Source organism: Odocoileus virginianus, chromosome 4 (genome assembly GCF_023699985.2).
Source record: "Odocoileus virginianus isolate 20LAN1187 ecotype Illinois chromosome 4, Ovbor_1.2, whole genome shotgun sequence".
Taxonomy (NCBI): domain Eukaryota; kingdom Metazoa; phylum Chordata; class Mammalia; order Artiodactyla; family Cervidae; genus Odocoileus; species Odocoileus virginianus.
The window spans coordinates 50,664,363-50,691,308 of record NC_069677.1 but is presented as its reverse complement, the minus strand read 5'-3'; the positions used below and the strand labels follow the sequence as shown (position 1 = coordinate 50,691,308).

At 39.7% G+C, this 26,946-nt stretch overlaps 1 protein-coding gene across 3 annotated transcripts in view; it reads left to right on the top strand.

Moving 5' to 3' along the window:
- The window catches only part of KCNAB1 (potassium voltage-gated channel subfamily A regulatory beta subunit 1), a 420,781-nt gene that overhangs the window by 360,447 nt on the left and 33,388 nt on the right, over positions 1 to 26,946 (top strand). The window lies entirely within an intron of this gene.

Sequence of the window (26,946 nt, the reverse complement as noted above, 5' to 3'; positions counted from 1 at the left end):
TTATGGAACCAATTGAGAAAGAAGACAATTTGGGAGGAAAAATTTAAAGGAAGGTTCTAGTTAATTGAGATTTATGCTCATATGAATTTTCACATACCTGAGGTAAATGAGAATGAAGATATTTGGGGAAAAGAAGGGAAAAAATAATATTTTGATTATTCAAGGCTTACTATATGACATGGCTTTATAAATTTTTAATGAATTAGAACATAATGTAAAATTACACTAAAGGTAAATTTAATTTTGATGATTCAAAAAGTAGTTCTGGATCTTGTAATAAGTCACGTTCTCTAAAAGTTTGTTCTTGCTAGAGGGTTATAGAAGTTATGGAAGCTGTAAATGATTGAAGTATATATAAATGCTTCTGTAGGTTGAATTTCTGAAAAAAAAGTTATGGAAACTTTTTTTCCTTATCATGTATCTCTTTCTCAACAACAAGTAAATGGTTAAAATATATATTTATATATCTTATTTTTTGCTAGAGTTTTCTGCTTTTTTAATTTGAGTAAATTAGAAGCCTGTTATAGAGCAAGATCAGTGTTGGAAATTCATAATAAGAAATTATCCATGGAAATGACATAAAATGCATATTTTTGTCAAAGCAAAGAATAGGTGTTTGATAGTGAATCATAAACAGTTTATTTATGTAAGAAGTATGTATAGCAAAGATAGTATGATGTCACAGTATTCTTAATGCCACATTGAAACACAGCACTGACGCTGTCATGCGAGCATAATTGTCAAGTAAGATGCCATTCAGTAGCAGCTCTTAAAGACTGAAATTACTTCCCATTTTAAGTGCCTACTGAACTATTTTCCTCTTAGGAAAAATGTCCTTTGCAATTATGCTATGTACAGGATAGAGGAACATTGGGATTTTTCAGCATTTTTTTTTTTAGCTCATTCTGCCCATTCTATCATTATCTTTAATCTGAGGGATATAAAGTATAAATCTTTAATCTGAGGGATATAAAGTAGAAGTCTCTGAAGCAGAAAACATTATAATCTGCCTTATATACCTAGGGAAGGAGGATATTCTCAATTAGGAGACAAACTATGTGATACTAATAAGATAATCGTGTCTCTTGTATAAACACAGATTATGTGTTGACATTATTAGAAAGGAGCTTCAAAACATTAAAAAAAACACACACACAAACAAACAGATTGCTGCATGATAGAATGTATAACTGCAGCATTATCCAGCCTCTGCTGGAATCAGGGAATATTTATACTTTCTCTGTGTTTCTTACAGAAAATTCCACAAAGCAGAATAGGAAGCTGTTTTATCATGAGTTATTGTCCAAGTTTGGAAGTCTAACAGAGGGTGTCAAATAGAGATTTGCACTTGTTGATAGGGTCAAGGAACATGGCATTTCATAGCTCTGTGGCAATCAGCCACTTAATGCTGGAATAGAGCCTGCTCTCCCCACCCCCGCCAAAGGTGATCCACTCCTGGCTGGTGCATCAGACCCAGGGCTTATTCCTCTGGGAGTATTTAGCAGGGACACACGGTAGGCAAGTCTCCATGTAGGACTCGTTCCAGATTGAAATAGTTTCTCTGTGATGTCTCCCTAGCTTTGTAGAAAGTGTGTATCCTCAAACAGTATACTTATTTGTTCCAAGGTAAGCCAGATGGAAGGGCTAGTTTGATATTAGTCTCTAGAAACTCATTCTCCACATTTAGTCTTTCCTACTTAACTGTAACAGAGGGAAGGACGGATCTGGGCAACTGAGAGAAGAAATAGAATAAAAAGAAGAAAATAAGGAATAGAATAGACAGAGATTTCCAGGTGATCTTGGGTGCATTTTCTCCTCTAAAATGGAAAAAAAAAAAAAGGTGTCTAAGTTATGTCTGGACTCCATGTTGTTATTAAGTTTCATTTTTGCAATGATTTTGTAAATCATATGTGTGTGTGTATTACTGAAATTGTATGTGTACAATGGGGTCTACCTTAGGAAACCTATTAGGGTTTCTAAAAACAATACAGAAAAGTAAATGTTACATATAATCAAAATTACCCTTGAAAACCCTATAGTAGCTGTAGTAGTTATTTGTTAAACAGTGTTACTCAATAGCCTTTAGTTATTCAATTTCATCTCCAAATATAGTGACAAAATCATCACTACTTTCCCAAACATGTTTTTTTTTTGTTCCTTTTGGCAATGGCCTTAATATTATTCACATACTTTTCTTATTTTAGCAACTCACATTGGCAATTTTAGGCTCAGTTGCATCCATTTCTGTCTAATATAATGATGGAACAGTGGTTTCCAAGTGCATATTGCTGGATTTTTGTATATTAAGTCTATATATGTTGGCACTATTGTCTATATGTGTGCTTCACAGTAAACCCTTAGCATTTGTAGATCATCTTTATTGGTTTCAACCATTCCTTGTCAATTCCATGGACCCATAACACATCCTAACTTATAATTTTGCCAAGGAACCTATATTAAATTCTGGGGAACCAATGAGAGAACACAGACTAGCTTTCTAAGACTCATTTTAAACAACTTTGATTTAAATTTATTAAAGTGCCAACCCCATTCACTTGATTCGCAACTATGAAAGGATATTAAGTGGGAACATTTCTAGAATAAACCTACGTGAGTTTCATCTAGGTTCTGCATATCAGATGGAAGCAACTGAACCAGAGAAAAATTAGCAGTAGCAGTCTCATAATATTTTAGCATCATGGATCAAATTAGATGTTGCCTTCCTTTCTTCCTTAGAAATCCAGTAGACAGAAATGAGTCCTCTCAAAAGAATGGCCCTAAACTCCAAAAGTGCAATCAGTGGAGAAAGAGGGTGAGATTGCCTTTGTAGTGTGCAAGCCTGTGGGATGCAATTAGACATTTTACAGCTACGGGAAGATGTTCTTGACAACAGAGGGGAACTTGTGTGCTTTCCCCTCTGTCCTTCTTGTTTATTTTTTTCTGGTTCACCTAGTAGTAAGTCTTTTTTTTTTCAGAGCATCTGCCATGCCATCTGTCTCATATATATCTGGTGTTGATGGCATGTTTTCCAATACCAGAAAAAATCACCCCCATGTCCCATTGCTTCTTTCTTATGCTGCTGTGTTCTTCCCAGTAGAGTCACTGACAGGTCCTTGAGTTTCATAATACTCATATTTTTAAGTCTCTCACTTCCATAAATCCCCCAAGTATATTTCAAAATCTTAAGCTCATTAGGCAAGAGAAAGTTAATTCCATCATGAATCATGTTGGACATGGATAGACACAGAGCATTTGTGTGCCTGGGGACTTGCATGAGGAATTTTTCGGTATGGTTTTTCAGTCATTCCCAAGGGCCAGACTACTCATCCATACTCTTCTCATTGCTCTAGGGATGAGGTGACTGAGCCTGATTGTGGTCATGAACGGAACTTATAAACCATGTACCACTTGTGAATAATAGAAAAGAGAAGGGACCCATTTTAGTGCTTTTTGAAAGAAGAAAAGCTACTAAATTCATCGATCTGAGAATATTATGATGTTTTAAATTAAATTACATTTTAATTAAATTTTTATTTTAAAAAATGCTTGGGATTGAGCCCTACACCTTTTATTTATTTAGAATTTTTTGCCAAAACTAGCTAATCTTACCAACTCCCTAAGTCATTAGATGCTATTCCCAACCTAATTAAGGTTCAAATTATTTATTTATTTTCCTGCTAGTAGGTCAATGCAGACATAAAACAACCCAGATGTCTTATTTCAAAAAAGAGGGACAAGATCAAAGTTAGCATTGCTTAATTCCCATAACATCGTCATGTCAAACAACCTATTCCGTAAGAATTTGACATCTTTTTTACTGTCCCCATGTGCCAGCAGGAATCTATTGATATTCAGCAAACTAGGACACCCCTCCAATGACAGTGCAGGAAATACCAGGGTGGCAAACATTTCAGCATCCCAAATTTTCTATGCTTTTTCAGTTCCAGAACATTGGACCTGGATTTTTAGCATCCAAAGTAAAGTTTTCAGAACAAAAATTTAATGACTCCCCTCACCAAGCCTAGAAATGGGGCTTCTCAAGTGGCACAGTGATAAAGATTTCGCCTGCCAATGCAAGAGACCCAAGAGACGTGGGTTTGACCCCTGGGTTGAGAAGATCCCCTGAGGGAGGAAATGGAAACCCATTCTAGGATTCTTGCCTGGAAAATTCCATAGACAGAGGAGTCTGGTGGGCTACTATCTATGGGGTCTTGAAGAGTCAGGCACGACTGAGCACCTGAGCACACACATACAAACCTATCAGTATTATCTAACCACCACCGATCATACCTTCTGCCTTTATATTCTACTGTCTTCCCTGAAAAACACCCTATACGTGTCCCCCAAAAAGCATAAGAAAGGAAGAAATCTTCTGCAAATATTCTATAACAGTGCTGCTCCATAAGCATATTTTGAAAGCCATATATGTACTTTCAATTTTCTATTGCTTACATTTTAAAGGTAAAAATAAACAGATGAGATTAATTATAAAAATATATTTTAATTTAAGCCATTATGTTAAAAAAAATTCAACATATAATCAATATAAATTTTTGAGGGGATATTTTACTTTTTTTTTTCACAATAAGTCTTTGAAATCTGTTATGTACCTCATACTTATTTTGTTGTTCAGTCACTAAGTCATGCCTGACTCTTCACAACCCCATGGACTGCAGCATGCCAGGCTTCCTTGTCCTTCACTATCTCCCTGAGTTTGCTCAAACTCATGTCCATTGAGTCAGTGATGTCATCCAACCATCTCATCCTCTGTTGTCCCCTTCTCCTCCTGCCCTCAGTCTTTCCCAGCATCAGGGTCTTTTCCAATGAGTCAGCTCTTCACATCAAGTGGTCTAAGTATTAGAGCTTCCGCATCAGTCCTTCCAATGAATGTTTAGGATTGATTTCCTTTAGGACTCACTGTTTTGATTTCCTTGCAGTCCAAGGGACTCTCAAGAATCTTCTCCAACACCACAGTTCAAAAGCATTATTTCTTCAGTGCTGAGCCTTCTTTATTGTCCAACTCTGACATCCATACATGACTATTGGAAAAAACCATAGCTTTGACTAGACAGCTCTTTCTTTGCAAAGAAATGTCTCTGCTTTTGAATATGCCGTCTAGGTTGGTTATAGTTTTTCTCTCAAGGAGCAAACATCTTTTAATATCATGGCTGCAGTCACTATCTGCACTGATTTTGGAGCCTAAGAAAATAAAGTCTGTCACTGTTTCCATTTTTTCCCCATCTGTTTGCCATGAAGTGATGGGACCAGATGCCATGATCTTCGTTTTTCGAATGTTGAGTTTTAAGCCAACTTTTCTACTCTCTCACCTTCATCAAGAGGCTCTTTAATTCATCTTCACTTTCTGCCATTAGAGTGGTATCATCGCATATTTGAGGTTATTGATATTTCTCCTAGCAAACTTGAATCCAGCTTGTGCTTCACCCAGCCCAGCATTTCACATAATGTGTTCTGCATTTAATTAAACAAGCAGGGTGACAATATGCAGCCTTGAAATACTCCTTTCTGGATTTTGAACCAGTCCATTGTTCCATGCCTGCTTATAACACATCTTAATTTGGGCCAGCCACATTTCAAGTTCTGAGTAACCACATGTGGCTAGTGGCTACTATTTCACCACAGAAGTCTTTAAACTCTAGTTCAAGTCTAGCAGAACACCAGACACATAATAAGTGCTCAATAAATATTTGTTGTATGGATGGGTGCATGGATGGATGATTAGGTGGATGAGTGAACAAGTCGTTTTAGTGAATGAATTAAACTGAATGAAACTAAAGTTAAATAGATACATCTTCATTTTTCTCCTTGAAAACTTATTTTTGTTTCCTAACATCTGTGAATTTTCTTGTACTTGATCTGGTTCAGCATATTTCAGGGTGATATTAAGGATAGATTGCTGGCAGAGAATCCCAGGACACTGTTACATTCCATTTCTCCTCATCTGCCTTAACGGCAGCATCCAGATGCCAGATCTCTCTCCAGAAATCTGCTTGATGCCTAAATGAGCAGAAATGAATGGAGAGATGATTCTTGGGCAGTTCAGTTGCCCCTGAGGATTACTATATCAGATATTAAAATTATCTAATCCATTTCATTTATGACCCTGGCCAGGATACTCTGAGGCCTCTGGTGTTGATCAGATCAATTTAACCTCCTGGCTTGAAAGACTGGAACAGCTGAATTTTCAAGAAATTAATTTAGAGAAAATGATTTTCCTGTCTAAGAGGATGAGCCAAACCCTACCAAGCCCATGGTTAAAAAAAAAAAAATAATGGTCCAAGTTTACTAAATCAGTTTTATTTCCATTTTAACTGAATTCACCAAACATTTTACTGCTACTTTAAAGATATTCATCTGATGTTTTAGCCTTTACAGAATATCAAATAATGTCATTAAAGAAGATTAATTTCATTCATTCTAAGAAATAACATTCGGAAATGATTGCAATGTTCTTCCAGTGGCTGGTGTTTGCCTGTGTTTTTGTTGTTGTTGGTTTTTAGAAAAATCTCATGTTTTTACCATTGTGAGCTTCCTTCTCTTTAGGACAATATTTCTGTAAAATGATCTAGGGGACATAGATGGACACAGCATTAAATTCTGGCTTTGCTACCTATGTATACCTAGGACAAGTTACTACCCTCACTGAAGCTCAGTCTCTTCATCTGAAAATGCAGGTAACACATATAGTGATTTCTGAAGGAGTTAACAGTGTGGATACAGCACCTAACTCACAGCAGGGGAAAGAAACATGAGCCCCATTTCTAGAATGCCCCATACAACACATGTACATATAAAACGCCCCTTTCTCTGGATCTCTCTCAAAGGTAAGCATAGGAGATGACTAAGATCCTAGAATTATAATGTGATGAAAATCAAATGAAGATGGCCATGATGCAACATCAACCACGGTCTGTGGTAAGGCCATGTAGAAACGAGGTACACAGTTAGCAATGGAATCTTCTTCTAGCTCACTTTTTTCTCCTTGAAATTTTGTTCTGAGATCCTCCAGGCCCTTTAAAATTATTCAATTATAGATTTTCCAGGGTTAATCTATTCAGTCAAAAGGTCCTCTTGAGCCTGTGGTTTTATTTTCAAAAGTGCATCTAGAAAAAAACTCAATACAGGATCAACTCATTTGTTCAGCTGACATTTTTTGAATATCTGCACTAGCAGGCAGAAGGTGTCTGGGTCAATAGCACACTTGCTCTATTAGAAGTTTCAACCTGACCATTAACTGCAGCTCACTAGTTAGCTTGATGTGCAGCTGTGGACTGTACATTTTTGAGTATTTTTGAGGCCAGAAGGGGATCACTAGTGGGTGACTGATTTAAGAATACATTTAACAATAAAAATCATACAAAAAAATACTTTTCAGTCCTCATACAGTTCGCATATATTTAGTGTATCTGGACTGTTTGGTGTTTCATGCCACAGGCAAATGGATGCATTGTGAATATCATCCTTCCCTCAATGCTCAGTAAACACATCGACTCCTATGTCCGTGGCCCCCATGACTCAGAGATTATTAATCCACTTAGTCTTACTATCAGCATGATGTTAATTCTGCCTGTCTCACAAGCTCCTTGTCTCTCTACCCGGTATCATTTATCTTCTTCATACATTTCTTACTTTCTTGAGCAGAACTGAATAGTCTTAAGTAACATAGAAAAGGCACATTACAGACAGTATAGAGTTCACTACCCTTAGTTGTTGGCATGCTGTCTCAGATTTGCAGAGTAAATTTCTAGGGCAACTGGAAAAATTTCCAGAGTTTGGACCATGGATCACTGTGGTATCCATCTATCAAGAGCAGAGCCTTGGTTAACAAGTTTTTATTTTCCAAATAGATCCCACAGAGAGAACAGGAGTTTTAGAACATACTGATACTGAGAAGTTAAGATTGCCAAGGCTGCAGAAAATACATGACAAGCTGGCTTTAAAGGGAACTGTATTCCCATTAATAATTTGTAATTTAAGGGTATATCTTGTGCTTTCTCGGGAAGCCAGATACTCCCAACCACATTTAATAAAGTCCTGTTGCAAAGAAGGATCCTGGTGATATTCTATGCAGTTTACTCTATTCTCTTTCCCTTTTCCCCCTTTCCTCACATCTTCAGTCGGCAGTGAAGGCAGATACAACTGCGCTCATGAGTAAGACATAAAAGGAGAAGCAACGTGGGCCACGTGCCTGGAGGCCCGTTCTACGTCCTCACCACAAATATGTGGTCTCCGCCAAGCTCAGAAAGGGTGATCTTTCAGTTTTGGTTTTCCCCCTTAAGTTGTTTTTAGTTAAGAAAAAATAGAGAGGAGACGGCTTCTGCTCACCCCAGCTGTCAGGGGGAAAGAGAACTGCTTAGTATCCTGGGGCCGTGGGTTTGTGACTCATGTGAGCTTCCTTCTGTGTGAGCTGTCATCTCCCTGAAAAACAAGAGTCACCTCCACATTCTGACGGGATGTTGCCTCAATCCCAGGGGCATTCATCTCTGCAAGCTCCTCGTGGGGCTGTAGCTGATCTGCAGTCACATGGGTATGGGACTCTGAGACTAGCATTGTCCAGCTCTTCAGCCCCGATAGGTGGGGCCGTGGGTTTAAGCTGCCTGTCAAAGCAGAGTCTTGATCAGGGTTTACGTGCATGCGGATTCAGTGAGCTGGATGAGCTCCTGTGTCATTGCTCATCTGAATTCTCAGACAATGGGGATAAACAAATACCCTTAAGTCTCTCTCTTACTTTCTGTAAAAATGAAGTAATGGGAGACTCAGTGGCTTTTTAAATAGCCCTCCTGGGTGTTGAATACGTGCAGTGAAAAAATACAGGATCTGCAATCAGAGGATGAGGATATTAGTCTTAGGTGTGTGAACTTGCTTGAGCTGCTCAGAGTTTCTGCTGCTCAGTTATTCACCTGGAAAATGGGAAGAATAAAAACAGTACCTTGTCTAGCTATTTCCAAGATTGTTGTGATGATAACATAAGTGGAAATGTTTGATTAATAGTAATTTGTAATATTGGTACAAATATTTGAGATGGTCACTGTTACGTGTGTGTGGACACACGTAGTAAGATGTCATACCTGAAGTTTCAACCAGACATCGAGACACAACAAAATTTCAAAGAGAGATGTCAAATCTCCATTTCTATACATGCAAAGGAAAAAGACAAGAGCTGACTCCACAACTTTTTCTTCCCCTGATGCTTTAAGAAATCGGAAACCTACAGAAAGGTTGAAAAAATAAACGGCCAAGTCTTCACCTCGATTTACCAAACTGTGCTGTTTTGCCTCTATTTTGCTCCCTCTTGCACTCTCGCAATGTGACCTTTCACCCGTAAATACTTTCTTCTCTCTCCTGAGACTTGGCATTCTTCTGCACAAGCATCATGCACTCATCACACTTGAGAATGTTAGCACTGGTACACTGCTGTTACCTATACAAACCATACTCAAACTTCCTAAACTGCCTTGTAAGGATTTTGTTGTTGTTTGAGAGGGAGGTGAGTCTGTGATTTGGTTAAGAATCCCACATTGCATTAAGTTGTCATGGCTTTTTAATCTTTTTTAGTCTAGAATGTTTCCTCCACCTTGTTTTCTCTTTGAGGACAACGACATTTTTAGGGAAAATGTCAGCCAGTTGTTTTCGAGAAAGTGTCTTCAGTCTGGATTTGTCTGATTGTTTTCTCATGATTAGATTAAGATCAAGCATCTTTGGCAAGAAGATTACACGGATCATGTTGGGTCCATCTTACTGTGTCTCTCAGGGGGTCCTGGAGGGTCACTTTCCATTATTGGCCATGTTAAAGTTGATCACTAGGTTAAGATGATGTCTCAGTTTTCTCCACCATGATGGTACCTTTAAGACTTGGTAATGAATAGAAAAGTTGGGGTGTGATTCTTCGAGACCGTGTGAATAGCCTGGTTCCTCACCACCTGGAGTTGGCATCCATTGCCGATCTCTGCCTGCAGCGGTTATTAACAGTAGAAAGTTACTACAATTACCCTTCCCCATTTATGGGCTTCCGTGATGACTCAGCAGGGAAAGAATCTGCCTGCATTGCAGGAGACACAGGAGATGCAGGCTTGATCCCTGGGTCGGGAAGATCCCCTGGAGGAGGAAAATGGCAACCCACTCCAGTATTCTTGCCTGGGAAATCCCATGGACAGAGGAGCCTGGCAGGCTACCGTCCAAAGGTTCACAGAGTCAGACACGACTGAGGCATTCTGCCACAAAGAGGAAATTCACTCTGAGTTCTGTGCCTCTCCCATCAACTTGCTTCAGGAAAATAAAGGTTGAAAGAGAGAGGATCAGTGAGAAGGGCATAGCTGGGAAAACTGCGCCGTGATACCGAGTTGGGGGTGGAGAGCGTGACCATCACGGTCGGGGAGTGAAGAGGCTTGGAAGCCGACTCACGCCTGGCAAATCTAGAGATGGAGAAGTGGGCTGAGTCTCTACTTGATGGTAGAGCCAGGAGAGTGTACCCAGCCTGGAGGTGTCCAGGAGGACAACTTTGAGTATTTCCTGCATGGCTTCATCTTGGATCTGTCCTCCAGGAGGATAGTCGGGGCTCGAGCTGGACACCCAGAGCCAGCAGGAGAAGGGTTCACGGGAGAGGCAGAAAGCAGAGAAATAGTGACGCCAGCCAGGCCCCCTCTCAGTACTCTCTGCTGCAGGCGCGAGTCTAAGCATGTCCCAGCCGGGACAGGGAAAGGAACTTGAGTTTGTAGTTTTGATTAACATCTGTAAAGGCTGTGTTTACGATCTAAAAGGACGCCAGGACTGTTCATTATCCAAAAGTGGGCAGAAAAACTGTGAGACAGCCTGAATTTTCATCAGGGTCGAGGTTTCATTCTTCCCACTGAATGTAAAGGGGCAGTGGGAGATTAAAACATAAAACAGGGTCATAATTGCATTGTCATGAGTCATGCTCTTTCCACATACTAGTTATGTATGTTTAAATACCTAATTTTAAATTGATCTGACTTAAATTACACATGAAAAAAATGAACTTTTCTGTTAGTTTCAGAAAACAGATTTGTTTGCTTTATAAGAAAATATCATGTCTAATATAATTGGAAATTCAGGAAAATCTTCTCTGCTAAAGATTTAAGTCCTCACAAATTATAAAATAAGGCCCTTGGCCACTTGTTTAAAATGTGTACATTGAACACAGACATCCTTGTACCTCATGAACACTGCCCAGCCATCTGAGAACTTTTGAAAGTATCACTATACTGTTTGTCAGTATTCAAATACTAAAAAAGATTATAAGCCACAAAACCTTAGCTTCTGCAGTTTGAACTTGATCCATCCTTTCTAAATGCATTTTTTTTCATTTATTTTTATTAGTTGGAGGCTAATTACTTTACCTAAATGCATTTTTATACTAGATTTTATTTGTTTTAAATTCTGAAAGATGACCAGTGAAACCAATCTTACCATATTAATAACTAACTGAGATCCTTTTAGACAATTTTCTAAAATCTTAGTGGAGTCAACTCAGAATTTACTTATACAATAAAATTCATTTTTGTTGTTTTTTTTAAGGGCCAGTAGATAGACTGTGTGGGTACAGGGAAACAATAGAAAGGAAAGGAAAGTTTAGAATTATCAATATCCTCTTTCACTTGGACAAAAAAGGAAAATGTATCACTAGCATGGAAACTGGAAGTATGTTTGGTGATAGAATGAACCTAATTATCCCTAGAAATGAATGTTTTTATCTAGTAAGACAAGAGGAAAAAAACAAAATGGCATAAGTTCACACAAAACTTAACAGAAAGCAAAAAAGGGAGATATGGGGACCGAAAAGAAAAATTGGGAAGGAAAAAAGGATGAAATTTTATTTCTCCCATCCATTTCTCCTACTGCCTTCTAAAGCACAGTGCCAATCTTGCAAACTCCTTCCTCAGAACACCTATAGAATGCATTTTAATGTCATTGTACCATATTCAGGATGGCCCAGAGAAGAACATGATACAATAAAAAAAAATACTCAGGTCTAAAACATGTCTCATTCATTTATTCATATTCAGCTAATATTTTTGAGTGCCTGCTACACCGGACATTGTCCTTGATGCATGGGACAGACAAGAGAACAAAATAGACAAAGATTTCCATCCTTGAGGGACACATTCATTCTAGCAGGAGAGACAGGAAATAAACAGGAAAACAATAAAAATGAACTTATGTAGACTATTACGTGTGTGTGTGTGTGTGTGTTAGTTGCTCGATTATGTCCAACTCTGCTACCCCCTGGGCTTTAGCCAGCAGGCTCCTCTGTCCATGGAATCCTCCAGGTAAGAATACTGGAGTGGGTTGCCATTTCCTTCTCCAGGGGATCTTTCCAAACCAGGGATTGAAGCTGGGTCTTTTGCATTGCAGGCAGATTCTCTACCATCTGAGCCACCAAGGAACCCCATATATAATATTAGGCAGTGCTAAGTGTTATGGAATAAACAAAAAGTAGAACAGGGTAGCATGAATGGGGATGTTTGGAGTCAGGAGTGGTCACTGAGAAGAGACTTGAAGGAGTAAAGTGAACAATTGGAAGGTAGGTAAGGATAGTGTTTCTGGCTATAGAAACAGTACAGAGACACGAAGATGGGAGAAGCCTACTGTGTTTGAGGAACATCAAGCATACCAGTGTGGCTGCGGAGTGAGGAAGGAGTATAGGAAAAGTTGAATTTAGAGAGATTACAAGGACCAGATCTTTGGGGACTCACTGAATTTTGGACAAAGAAGTGATGTGATTTGACTTACATTTCTAAAGAACCTCTTTGGCCTGGAATTAAAATAAGCCATAAAGGGGCAAACATATGAGCAAGGATATGTGTTCAGAAATAATTGTAACAATCTAGAAGAGAGATGGGACTTCCTATGGCATAGTGGTAAAGAATCCACCTGCCAGTGCAGGACATCCAGGGCAGGAGACATGGGTTTGATCCCTGGGTAGGGAAGATCCTTTGGAGTACGAAATAGCAACCCACTCCAGGATTCTTGCCTGGAAAATCCCATGGACAGCGGAGTCTGGTGGACTACAGTCTATGAGGTCGCAAAGAGATGCAACTAAGCACCTAAGTACACAGGCATGCAGGTGAGAGATGACAGTGTCTCAGATGAAGGAGCTAGCTGTGGAAGTGTAAAAGTGGTCTCATTTGAAGAAGTATTGAATGTAGAGTCAGAAGTTCCTGTGGACTAGATGTGGGTGTAACAGAAAGAAAGGAATGAAGAATGATGCCAAGGTTTTTGACCTGAGTAAGCAGAAGAATGGAGTTTCCATCAACTGATATGGGGAAGACTACAGGTGATGGTGGCTGGTTGGGGAAGATCAGCAGTCTGGGCTTAGTCATCTTCAGGTTGAGATGTTCATGAGACATCCAAGTGGAGATGCTGAGTAGGCAGTTGGACACTGAATCTGAAACTCAGGAGACAGCCTTGGGATGGAGATGCAGATTTGGAGGTTGTCTGCATGTAAATGGTATTAAAGCTTTGAGAACTAATAAAATCACACAGAGAGTAAAAATAGAAAGATTTTAAAAACATGAAAAAGAACATAGAAAGGACAAAGGACTAAGGCCTGGAGATTCTAGTATTAGGAAGTTGTGGGCATGGGGAGAAGAGTGTGCTGCTCAAAGAGAACGTAAAGAAAATACATCAAGGGGGAGGAAGTAATCAACTGTATCAGATGCTACTAATAGGTTAAGTAAAGTGAGAACTGAAAATTGTTCATTGGTGTCTACAGTATAGAGATCATCAATAACTTTGACAAAGAGCGGATGAGGAAGTGGAAGCCATCTGATCTCTGAGTCTCAGTATCCTCATTTGGAAAACAGTAAGGAAACCTCTTGATTTAGGAAGACCAAATAATATATTTATGTCCTCTTTACAAATAATAATAATAATAAAGCCTCTTTACAAAAAAACCACCCAATAAATAGCACTAGCATGCAAAAAGATATACTCTTCATTATAGGAGACTGGAATGCAAAATGAGGAAGTTAAGAGGTATCTGGAGTAACAGGTAAATTTGGCTTTGGAGTATAAAATGAAGCAGAGCAAAGGCTAACAAGTTTTGCCAAGAGACCACACTGGTCATAGCAAACACCCTCTTCCAACAACACAAGAGAACGCTCTACACATGGACATCACCAGATGGTCAATGCCAAAATCAGGTTGATTATATTCTGTGCAGCCAAAGATGGAGAAGCTCTATACAGTCAGCAAAAACAAGACCGGGGCTGACTGTGGCTCAGATCATGAACTTCTTATTGCCAAATTGAGACTTAAATTGAAGAAAGTAGGGAAAACCACTAGACCATTCAGGTATGACCAAAATCAAATCTTTTATGATTATACAGTGGAAGTGACAAATAGATTAAAGGGATTAGATCTGATAGACAGAGTGCCTAAAAGAACTATGGATAGAAGTTTGTGACATTGTACAGGAGGCAGTGATCAAGACCATCCCCAAGGAAAAGAAATGCAAAAAGGCAAAATGGTTGTCTGAGGAGGCCTTACAAATAACTGAGAAAGGAAGAGAAGCTAAAGGCAAAGGAGAAAAGGAAAGATATACCCATTCGAGTGCAGAGTTCCAAAGATCAGCAAGAAAAGATAAGAAGGCTTTCCTCAGTGTTCAGTGCAAAGAAATAGAGGAAAACAATAGAATGGGAAAGACTAAAGATCTCTTCAAGAAAATTAGAGGTACCAAGGGAACATTTCATGCAAAGATGGGCACAATAAAGGACAGAAATGGTATGGACCTAACAGAAGCAGAAAATATTAAGAAGAGGTGGCAAGAATACACAGAAGAACTATACAAAAAGGATCTTCATGACCCAGATAATCACGATGGTGTGACCACTCACCTAGAGCCAGACATCCTGGAGTACAAAGTCAAAGGGGCCTTAAGAAGCATCACTATGAACAAAACTAGTGGAGGTGATGGAATTCCAGTTGAGCTATTTCAAATCCCAAAAGATGATGCTGTGAAAGTGTGGCACTCAATATGCCAGCAAATCTGGAATACTCAGCAGTGGCCACAGGACTGGAAAAGGTCAGTTTTCATTCCAATCTCAAAGAAGGGAAATGCCAAAGACTGTTCAAACTACCATACATTTGCACTCATCTCACACACTTGCAAAGTAATATTCAAAATTCTCCAAGCCAGACTTCAACAGTACATGAACTGTGAACTTCCAGATGTTCAAGCTGGATTTAGAAAAGGCAGAGGAACCAGAGATTAATTGCCAATATCTGATGGATCATAGAAAAAGCAAGAGAATTCCAAAAAAAAACATCTATTTCTGCTTTATTGACTATGCCAAAGCCTTTGACTGTGTGGATCACAACAAACTGGAAAATTCTTCAAGAGATGGGAATACCAGACCTCCTGACCTCCTGACCTGCTTCCTGAGAAATCTGTATGCAGGTCAGGAAGCAACAGTTAGAACCAGGCATGGAACAATAGACTGGTTCCAAATTGGGAAAGGAGTACATCAAGGCTATATACTGTCACCCTGCTTATTTAACATAAATGTAGAGTACGTCATGAGAAATGTTGGGCTGGATGAAGCACAAGCTGGAATCAAAGATTGCTGGGAGAAATATCAATAACCTCAGACATGCAGGTGACACCACCCTTATGGCAGAAAGTGAAGAAAAACTAAAGAGTCCCTTGATGAAAGTGAAAGAGGAGAGTGAAAAAGTTGGCTTAAAGCTCAACATTCAGAAAACTAAGATCATGGCATCCAGTCCCATCACTTCATGGCAAATAGATGTGGAAACAATGGAATCAGTGAAAGACTTAATTTTTCTGGGCTCCAAAATCACTGCAGATGGTGACTGCAGCCATGAAATTAGATGCTTGTTGCTTGGAAGAAAAGCTATGACCTACCTACACAGCATATTAAAAAGCAGAGACATTACTTTACCAACAAAGGTCTGTCTAGTCAAAGCTTCAGTAGTCATGTATGGATTTGAGAGTTGGAGTATAAAGAAAGTTGAGTGTTGAAGAATTGATGCTTTTGAACTGTGGTGTTGGAGACTCTTGAGAGTCCCTTGGACTGCAAGGAGATCCAATCAGTCAATCCTGAAAGAAATAAATCTTAAATGTTCATTGGAAGGACTGACACTGAAGCTGAAACGCCAATACTTTGGCCACCTGATGAGAAGAACCGACTCATTATAAAAGCCCCTGATGCTGGGAGAGATTGAAGGTAGGAGAAGAAGGGAATGACAGAGGATGAGATGGTTGGATGGCATCACTGACTCAATAGATATGAGTTTGAGTAAACTTCAGGAGTTGGTGACGGACAGGGAGGCCTGGCATGCTACAGTCCATGGGGACATGACTGAGTGACTGAACTGAACTGAAATAACACACAAGGAGCAGAAATAGAAACTTTCTTTCTGATGAAAGTAGCAGACAAGTGGAAACCTGGACCAATATTTATGAAAAGGGAATAGGGATGGAGGAATTGTAAGTGACTTAGTAAAACTGAGGAAAGATTTATTCAAAGTGTACCTATAGGTAAGAAGCAAGTTCATTTGTATGGCACAATCTCAGAAAACCTCTGAACGGTTAAAGCATTAGAGGCACAAATGCCACAGAAGATGAGAGTGAGGTATGAACTAGAAACAAGTCAGTTGTTCAAAAAACTTCATAGAACCATTAGAGCTCTATGTCCCCAGGTCTGGAGGCAGGGTCCTGCCTTTCTCCTCCAATGAAGGAGGCAAGAGATACATTACATCAAGAAACTGAGCTGAGATGCTCTAGTCTGAGGGGTACCAGACACAAGAGAAAGGTGAGGCCAGGCTGAAAAAAAATTATTACTTTTGAGATCCCTAGACCTCTCCTCTCATTTACCTCCAGGTCGCTAACAACCAAAATACACTTTCTCAAACAGAAAATAATGGAATATTACTCTGGAGAAAATTAACTATCCCCCGCCCCCAAAAAATATCTTAAAGATCTTGACATTTTTGTGGAAGAAAATCCCATTGGGAAAAAGTGGCAGGTGCCCTAATTGCTCCCACAGTGACAAATGCTATCCACACACAATTTTAGTGCTTTACTCCTAAATGTGAACAGAAATCCAAAAATTACCTGACATTCAAAGAAAGCTGCAGATGTGAAGGATAAAAAGAAGAGCTCAAGTAAATAAAAGAAAAGAAAAGAGAGTAATGCAGAGAGATATAAAAATGTTCAAAGAAACTATAATTAATATACTTGGTGAGATAAGAGAAGATATTGTATTAATGAAACAAGAACAGGATAAAAGAGACCAAAAACAACAGAAGTAGAAAACATCTTAGATATTAAAAATAAAATAGCTAATTTTTTTAAAACGTCAATAAAGATGTTGGACATTAAATTTGAGGAAATATTCCAGACAGTAGGGGAAAAAATGGATAATAGAAGTGAAAAGATAAGAAAATTAAGATTCTTGGGAATTCCCTGGCGGTCCAGTGGTTAGGATTCTGGGCTTTCACTGCAGAGGGCCCAGGTTCAATCCCTGGTTGGGGAGGTAAGATCCCACAAGCCATGTGGCCAAAAAATAATAATAAGATTCTATCCAGGAAGTCCAACATTTATTTAACTAAAAGATCTTTAGAGAGAAAATATATAAAATGGAAGAGAAAGTGAAAGTGAAATCGCTCAGTCATGTCTGACTCTTTGCTACCCCATGGACTGTAGCCCACAAGGCTCCTCTGGCCATGGAATTTTCCAGGCAAGAACACTGGAGTGGGTTGCCCTTTCCTTCCCCAGGGGGTCCTCCCGACTCAGAAATCAAACTCGGGTCTCCCTCCTTGCAGGCAGACTCTTTCCTGTCTGTGCCACCAGGGAATCCCTAAATGGAAGAAGGGTAGCTCTTCCATTTCCAGAGTTGTCCCATGGAACAACTCTTCCATGTTATCAATAGAAAGAAAAAAAAAAAAAGAAAATTTCCAAATTTAAAGAACATGAATCTCTAGATCAATAGTGCCCACCACGTACCCAGGACAGTAAATAGATCAAGTCCCATACAAAGTAATGTTATAATGAAATTTCACAAGTGAAAAGATAAGGGAAAGCATCCTAAAATAGTCCAGAGAATTCATAGCATGTACACAAAAAGGATTGAGAATAAGGATTGTCTAGGGGTTCTCAACAGCAAAATTGAGATCCAGAACATCATGCAACAAGGTTTCAAAGTTCTAAACAAAAATAAATAAATAAATAAAAATGGAAGGCAAATTGTTAACCAGGAGTGAGTAAATAATAGCTTTTTGACTTTCTTATCTCCCAAACAAAATTCCTCAAAAGCTACTGAAAAGTGGGCTCCACCGTAAAAAAAGAGGAGAAAGAGAGCAACGAAGAGAAAGCCGTGGATCTGACTCATTCAAGTGGAAAAGAGAATTTCCAGGATGACGTAGCTAGAGGTGCCACGTAGCAGGCACAGATCGCACCAGCACCGGCTGTGGTGGGAGGATGGGGGCCTTAGACGAGATGCTGCCGGGAAAAACGGGTAACTGAAGTTCCCAGAAACTTAACCAAAACAGAAAGCTGTATCTTTAGAGAAAGTGTTAGTTGCTCAGTCATGTCTAACTCTTTGCGACCTCATGGACCATAGCCCGCCATGCTCCTCTGTCTATGGAATTCTCCAGGCAAGAATACTGGAGTGGGTTGCCATGATACTTCACAAACTACAGGAAGTATAATGAAGTGATTGTCAACTAAAGGAAAATGAAAAGGTATAGAAGACAGGAAGTGTCATTGTAAACTACTCTGCTCAGCAGCGGACATTAAGCATCAGGCATTGAAATGAACACAGAGAATATGAGCTGAACCCTAAACTGAGATGTGAATATATTGGGAAGATAGGATAGACAGGTATACGGCAGGAGCTAAAACTCTCACCTCCAGAAGAAGTCAGTGGATAATGTCTTTAAAAAGCTGGGCCAAGAGAGTAATGTGTACATATTGTTGAGAAACATAGAGATTAATATCAGAATAAACAGCTACATATATGCTGGAAGTGGTTTCCACCTCTGGGGTGCAGTCACAGTCAAAAGGATGCTGCTTTGTTTATGAGCCTTTTGGCATCGACTCTTTAAACACTCTGTATATGTTACTTTGATAAAGCCAGAAATTAAAACAATAACCACACACATACACAGAAGTGAGATAAAAATGCCAGTGGTATTGAGTTGTCAATATTAACTATGATACTGTGGCTGTCAAGTCCAGGCACAGTGCTGGGAGGTTAGAAATACACATTCAGTGCTAATTTTCCTACCCAGATTCCATGATGAGAAGCCAACCCATTTCTCATCACATCCTTCCAGAAATATGCCAGCATGAGACCCACCCACCACTTCCTAAATGAGCCTTGCCAGACTCCCTCCCTTGGTGGCCTCCAAAGCAGGCTGTGCTGGATAACATATTGTAAGATGAAAAGAAAACATAATTTCCATTTATTTTATATATCATTATTTTTAAAGTTTCTATTTGTTGTATATATTTTATTTTTTCTGTTTTTAAGCTATCCACTGGTTTAATTTCAGACATTAAAAAGCAGCAAAAATATATAGAAGATTCCTATCTACCCCATACTCAGATTCCCTAAGTGTTTTCAGTTCAGTTCAGTTGCTCAGTCGTGTCTGACTCTTTGTGACCCCATGGACTGCAGCACACTAGGCCTCCCTGTCCATCACCAACTCCGGAAGTCTACCCAAACTCATGTCCATTGAGTTGGTGATGCCATTCAACCATCTCATCTTCTGTCATCCCTTCTCCTCCTTCCCTCAATCTTTCCCAGCATCAGCGTCTTTTCAAATGAGTCAGCTCTTCACATCAGGTGGCCAAAATATTGGAGTTTCAGCTTCAACATCAGTCCTTCCAATGAACACCCAGGACTGATCTCCTTTAGGATGGACTGGTTGGATCTCCTTGCAGTCCAAGGGACTCTCAAGAGTCTTCTTCAACACCACAGTTCAAAAGCATCAATTCTTCGGTGCTCAGCTTTCTTTATAGTCCAACTCTCACATCCATACGTGACTACTGGAAAAACCATAGCCTTGACTAGACGGACCTTTGTTGGCAAAGTAATGTCTCTGCTTTTTAATATTATGTCTAGGTTGGTCATAACTTTCCTTCCAAGGAGCAAGCGTCTTTTAATTTCATGGCTGCAGTCACCATCTGCAGTGGTTTTGGAGCCCCCCGAATAAAGTCAGCCACTGTTTCTACTGTTTCCCCATCTATTTCCCATGAAGTGATGGGACCGGATGCCATGATCTTAGTTTTCTGAATGTTGAGCTTTAAGCCAACTTTTTCACTCTTCTCTTTCACTTTCATCAAGAGGCTCTTTAGTTCTCCTTCACTTTCTGCCATAAGGGTGGTGTCATCTGCATATTTGAGGTTATTGATATTTCTCCCAGAAATCTTGACTCCAGCTTGTGCTTCCTTCAGCCCAGCGTTTCTCATGATGTACTCTGCATATAAGTTAAATAAGCAGGGTGACAATATACAGCCTTGACGTACTCCTCTTCCTATTTTGGAACCAGTCTGTTGTTCCATGTCCAGTTCTAACTGTCTTTAAGTGTTAGCATTTTATATAACCACAGTGTTAATAACTTAGTCATGCCTGACTCTTTGTGATCTCATGGTCTGTAGTCCAAGAGGCTTCTATGTCCATGGGATTTCCCAGGCAAGAATACTGGAGTGGGTTGCTATTTCCTTTTCCAGGGGATCTTCCCAACCCAGGGATTGAACTCAGGTCTCCTGCATTGCAGGCAGACTCTTTATCATCTGAGCCACCAGGGAAGCTCTTTATAACCACTGTGTAAGTATCAAAATCTGGAAATTAACATTGACACAATAATATTGTTTAATCTATGGATCATATTCTTATTTCTCTAACCGTCCCACTAATATTCTTTTCTGGTCCAAATCAACTCAGAATTTACAGGTTGCTGTTCATTGTAATGTGTCTTTGGTCTCCTTGAAGCTGCATCAGTTCCTCACTCTGTCTTTTGTAATTTTGACACTTTAGAAGACTGTTAGCCAGTTATTTTTCAGAATGTCCCATGACTGGAGTTTTTCAGATGTCCACTAGTGATTACATTCAGGTTAGGCATTTTTGGCAAGAGTACCACAGAAATGATGCTGTGTAATATAGCAGGGGGTACATACGGTCACATTTTCCCATTCCTGATGATGCTTTACACTCTTGGTTAAGGTGATACTTGCCAAATTTCTCCTAGTTTGTACCTTTTCCTTTAGTATATATTAGGGGTGTGTGTGTGTGTGTTTATATTTATATCCCCAATGAGTATCTTTGGGAGAGACACTTTGAAACTAGTTAAATATCTTGTTTCTCATCACAATTTTGCCTACTTGATTTTAGTCTTGATTGTTGTCTGAACTACTACTGTGGTGTTGGTCAAAGGGTAATTTTGCTATTTCCGTCATATGTTCTAAATTTTTTAGTTGGCATTCTACTGCAAGGAAGAGCTTCCCCTTCTCCTCCATTCATTTACTTATTCAATTATTGAATAATTTTATTCAGTTATTTTATCAGTGTGAATTCATGGATGATTTTTTCTACAATTTATTATTCACTACCATCATTAATTTGTTGCTGCAATTATCCCAAATATGGCCAGTTGAAGCATCTTTGACACATCTTTTGTGTCTTTTTGACACGTCTCCATCTTTTTTTAAGGACTTTTTTGGCTTCCCAGCACAAACTCACCTGTGTTCCAAACTCACCTGTGCTTTCTCCAGCCCAGTAATTAGCCATTTTTCTAAGGGGTCTTGGTTTCTTTCAGTGGAGAGTAGTATATTGAAGCCAAGATGTGGATACCATTTATATATTTTATAATATATGAGCTTGGTAGTACAGGTACTTATTTTATATATTAACCAATGTATTTTTAATTGATTGAGAAGCACAATAAATATTTTTTGCAAAACATTGCTCTTTGTTTAATAGACAAAAGAAGCCAGGGAAGCCATGATGGGATTAATAGCTCTCCCTCTTCACTTGTATAGCATGATGCCTCTTTCTCTACTTAGCACTTACTTTTTCCTGCCGTATGTCATGGACAGCAATTCTATCAAGTCTGTCTGTCCTTCAACTTTTCCTGCATTGAAAGAGGTTCATGTATAAACGTTGCATGGCAGTGAAGGCCAGACAGGGAGTGTCACCATGTCCCAGAGAAGCACTAGGTGGTCACACGCACGCTGGGCAGCCCCTATGTAACATGCTGCTCTCAGGAAACAGAGCAAAGTTCTTGTGGTTCCCCAAAGAGCTTTGCAATCAGCATTTCACTGCTTAAATGTAACCATAATGCTCTATCAGGGCCTCTGGGTTCTCTTTGCCGGACACAAGTCTGTCATTTCTAACTTGCTGAAGTGTTATTTGTGGTTAAAAGCAGACAGGAACCAGACTGTTTACTTTCAAATCCTGGCCCCAACACACACTAGCTGGGTGATCTTGAGTAATTTACTCCCCTTATTGTGCCTCAGTTTCTTCACATGCAAAACAAGATAAAAAGAACAACAGACCTATACTGTAAGACTGTAGTGCCAATAAAATGAGTTAATATACATAAAGTGTTTAGAATAAGCCGAGTAGGTTATATGTGCTCAATTAGTGTAAACTATTATCATTATTACTCCAGAAGACTGAAGATCTGTATATCTATGTGAGGGAGCTTCATAAAACATGGCATAGAAATATATAAAAGTTTAGGGCATAAAGGATTAGGTCAAACTAGGGCTGTGTGTCTAAAGACCAGTCCGCAAGAGGGAAAATTCATTCCGCCTTTTCAGTCACTGACTCCCTCTCATTGCTCTTTGCCTCACAGGCAGGCATGCCTTTCCCCTGAGGCACAGGACGTGTGCTGGGCATGGATGAGGTGGCTTTGGGTGGCTGAGGGCAGCTGGACAAAAGCCAGCATAGACTTGAGACCTTTTCCTTCCATGACAAAGTTTTACAGAGTCAAAGATTTATAAATAAGAACATATTGCTTTAAAGTGAATGTTTGACTACGGTAGAGCATAGAGATTTGCATAAATTTCTGTGCTAAGCCAAGGCCTTCTAATACTGTTTGCTTCTGTGCCCACCGTAGTGGGTCATGCGGTCAGAATATTTAAGAAGCACCATCTAGGAAGTAGTTCTAATGAAGAAAATAAGGGGAAACAGCCACCTTTGAGCGGGAGATAGAGAAACTCAGAAATGGAAAGAAAGGCTTCCTAAAAAGAGAGATGAAGGGTCCTAGACAAGCAGGCAGATGCAGAAGAGTGGAGTAGGTACAAGGAAGAGATGTGGGCATGCCTGGGGACAAGCCTTCCTCGGCAACAGCTCTCCCCGTGAATGATGCTCAGCTACTACTGGGCCTGGCTTACATTTGAACATAGGGAACAGCAGCCACCTCATTTGGAAATATTCACAGGGTGAGTAGCTACTCTTTTTACCAGGTAGTTCACTGAAAAGCTGAGAAAATCATTCCGCTCCATGTCAAGTTTAAAAGTCGCCTTTTGTTTAATTACCAGATACCTGACAAATATAGATAAGTGCTACAGAGCCAAAATGGATTTGGGGCTGCCAGTGAGTTGCATCTGCTGTCGGCATAGAGGTTTTAATATCATTAAGATTAAGACAGCATCTCCTTCCAGACGTCTCCCATGGTAGAATCAGGAAGAAAATCCAGCTCTACACTTCTAAAGAAGCAATAAAGATTGCCTCCTGTTACAGCATAAACTGGATTTGCCAGTAGAAAATCTCATTAGGGTAAACATTTTTTACTCTTATCAATCCTTTGCCAAGTTGGCTTGCTTTATTCTTTCCTCCAGAAGATAAAATTCCTTTTAAAGTAAAGTTTAAAGCCTGTCCCAAGAAGCTGATACACAGACAGTTGTATAAATAAAAGCTCCAGATAGGATAATAGAATAAGAAGCTAATGTCAGCTTTCCACATGTGACTGTCTGACCGATGAGGTTGACAGTCACACAATTTAAAAGATCAGAAATTTGAGACTTGAGTCAGGTAATCTACAAGGCAATGACAGATGCTCCCGAGTATAAAAATAACCACTGATAATGGATACAGAAATATTAGGCACCATGTAGCATGGGTGGATTTTTGTTAAATTTATTTTTTAGTATCTCAATGAACATTTGGAAAACTATTATTTGTTTTGCATTTCCTTTTGATATGCCTAAAGGCTGTTTCCTCAGTTGACAGAGATACTTTAAGCCTCTACATGCTTCAAATAGCATAATCAAAAGAGCAGGTATAAAATATACAAATATAGGGGACTTCCCATGTGGTCTAGTAGTTAAGACACTGCTTCCAATGCAGGGGTTACAGGTTCAATTCCTGGTCTGGGAACTAAGATCCCACATGCCATGTGATGTGGTCAAAATAAATAAATAATAAAAAATAAAAGTTCCTTGAACTGTAATACAGGTTTTAAAATACACAAATATAGATGAAAAGGAAGGGGAAAACATATTCTGCTTCATTTTGTTTGAGCACGGGGCTAGTTTTAGAGGAAATGTACAAATCCGGCTTCATCAAATTTTTCATCTCTCTTTGAGCTTCAGTTGCTTCAAATGTGAAATTTAAGTGTAACGACGCCACCTCACAGGGCTATAGTAAAATTCAAATGCAATAATGTTGGTAAAGTGCCGAGCACATAGTAGGCACTCAGTAGATTTGCACTCTCCCTGGGCCCTTTCTTGGTGGTGTGCCCAGCAAGACCCTTTCTGAGCATAGTGAAAATAGTTGATTGTCTGCCCAGTAGACATCACTCCTCAGGTATCCACATATCTGATGACCCTTCCCAGACTGTCAGCTGACCCAGAGGAAGGCTGCTTCCTTTCTTTTGGCTGGACCTCTGTTCCAAGGTGGGCTCTGGATTGTGTTAACACAATCAGCCCATGACTAGAGTCACTGGCTCATGTGACTGAAGCAACCTAATTAGAATGAATCTCAGGAATGTACATACATTTGTTACAGGGCTTCCCAGGGGGCTCGGTGGTAAAGAATCTGCCTGTCAAGGCTGGAAACATAAGAGACTCAGCCTAGATCCCTGGGTCAGGAAGATTCCCTGGAGTAGGAAATGGCAACCCGCTCCAGTATTCTTGCCTGGAAAACTCCATGGACAGAGGAGCCTGGTGGGCTATAGTGCATGGGGTTGCAAAGAGTCAAAATTGACTGAGCAACTGAACACAACAACACATTTATGTTATAGCAGCCCAAAGGGACCAAGACACCCAAATTCTATGATAAAATTTGTGGGGCTTAATTGACAAGAGCAAAACTTTTAATATTTTAGAAAAAAAGAGATCTTTTCCCAAATTTTAATTTTTTCTTAAATTTATCAGAGAGATCTCCACATCAGGAGAATACACATATTCAAACTATTAAACAAGCTTCTTTAAAGATTGACTGGTAACAATGTCAACGGAAATCTCAGGAAATAATCCACTAATGCCATATAACTTTTAGCTTCACAGATGAAGACACAAAGTCGGGTATCTAGGAAATAAATTTAACCCCAACGTTTCCGTTCACTTGATTTTTTTGTTTGTTTCTTTAAATCTGTTTATTTGTTGCCTTGCTCTAGACAAAATTTAAGGCGATGAGTTTAGTTGTTCTCCTTTCAAATGTTTTCATTTTTTAAATAATTGTATCTGTTTATTTCATTTTCGGCTGCACTGAGTCTTGCTGCCTGTGGGCTTTCTCTAGCTGCGGCGAGTGGGGGCTACTCTCCGTCGGGGGATGCAGAGATGAGGTTCTAGGGCGCACGGGCTCAGTAGTTGTGCTGCACAGTCTTAATTGCTCTGAGGCATCTTCCTGGACCAGGGATTGAACCCATGTCCCCTGCATTGACAGGCAGATTCTTACCCACTGTACCACCAGGGAAGTTCTCAAATGTTTTTAAATGAATTGGAATGCATTCCACTGTCTGGAAATCCTATAGAATTTGATCTGTGCAAGGAGAGCACTGTACTCGCTACTCCTTGTGAATGCTGCCTCCCTTTCATCAGGACAGAAATCACCTCTTTAATTACCACCAGTTAGTTATTACCCAAACAGGAGGATTCCAAAAGTTTGAAAACACCCAGTTTTAATAGGAAATAGTAGGCACCATGCTAGATTATGTTGAAGGGAGAGGTGCAATTTTATGATCCATATTCTCCACTATTTCTTGGCATGTCAGCAGGCAGGAGTGAGTCCAGGTGAGAAGCTGGAAAGACTGGACATCGTGATAAGAGGATTACAGAGAAATAATGAGGATAGAGAAGTATTAAAAGATAAGAAAGCTATGTCATTGCCTTAAGCAAGTCACTTGGCCATCCTTATCTAAATATAAAATGAACATTTGCTTTTTTGCCAGGATTAAAGAGCACATGTCTGAGGCAGGAAGAAATAATATTAGAAGTACTCAGCATCAGGCAGTCTCCTCCTCTGTATCGGGGAGCTGAACAAGGAATGAGCAGAATCTCCAGGACTGCCTGCTGGGGACAAAATCACAGCATTCAGATCCTTACAGCAGGAAGCTGTCTTTACTTGCAATTTCTGCAAATGGGATTTTTTGGTTTTGGAGCTTATTCAGTTTGAGACAAGGCAAAAGATGGATGAGGGAGAGTGGCATCACAGAGGAAGGTCGGAAAACGCCACAGAACTCAGATAAGTCTAAATAAAGTGTCTCTCAACCCCCACCTCCACCCACTGAGTCCACCCACCTCACCACGCCAAGGTGAGGATTGGCGTAAGGATGGCCACACCTTTTTTTTAACCAGTCCTACACAAGTGACCAGTACCTCACTTTAGAACTTAGGGGTACTTCAGTTCAGTTCAGTTGTTCAGTCATGTCTGACTCTTTGCAACCCCATGGACTGTAGCACGCCAGTCTTCCCTGTCCATCACCAACTTCTGAAGC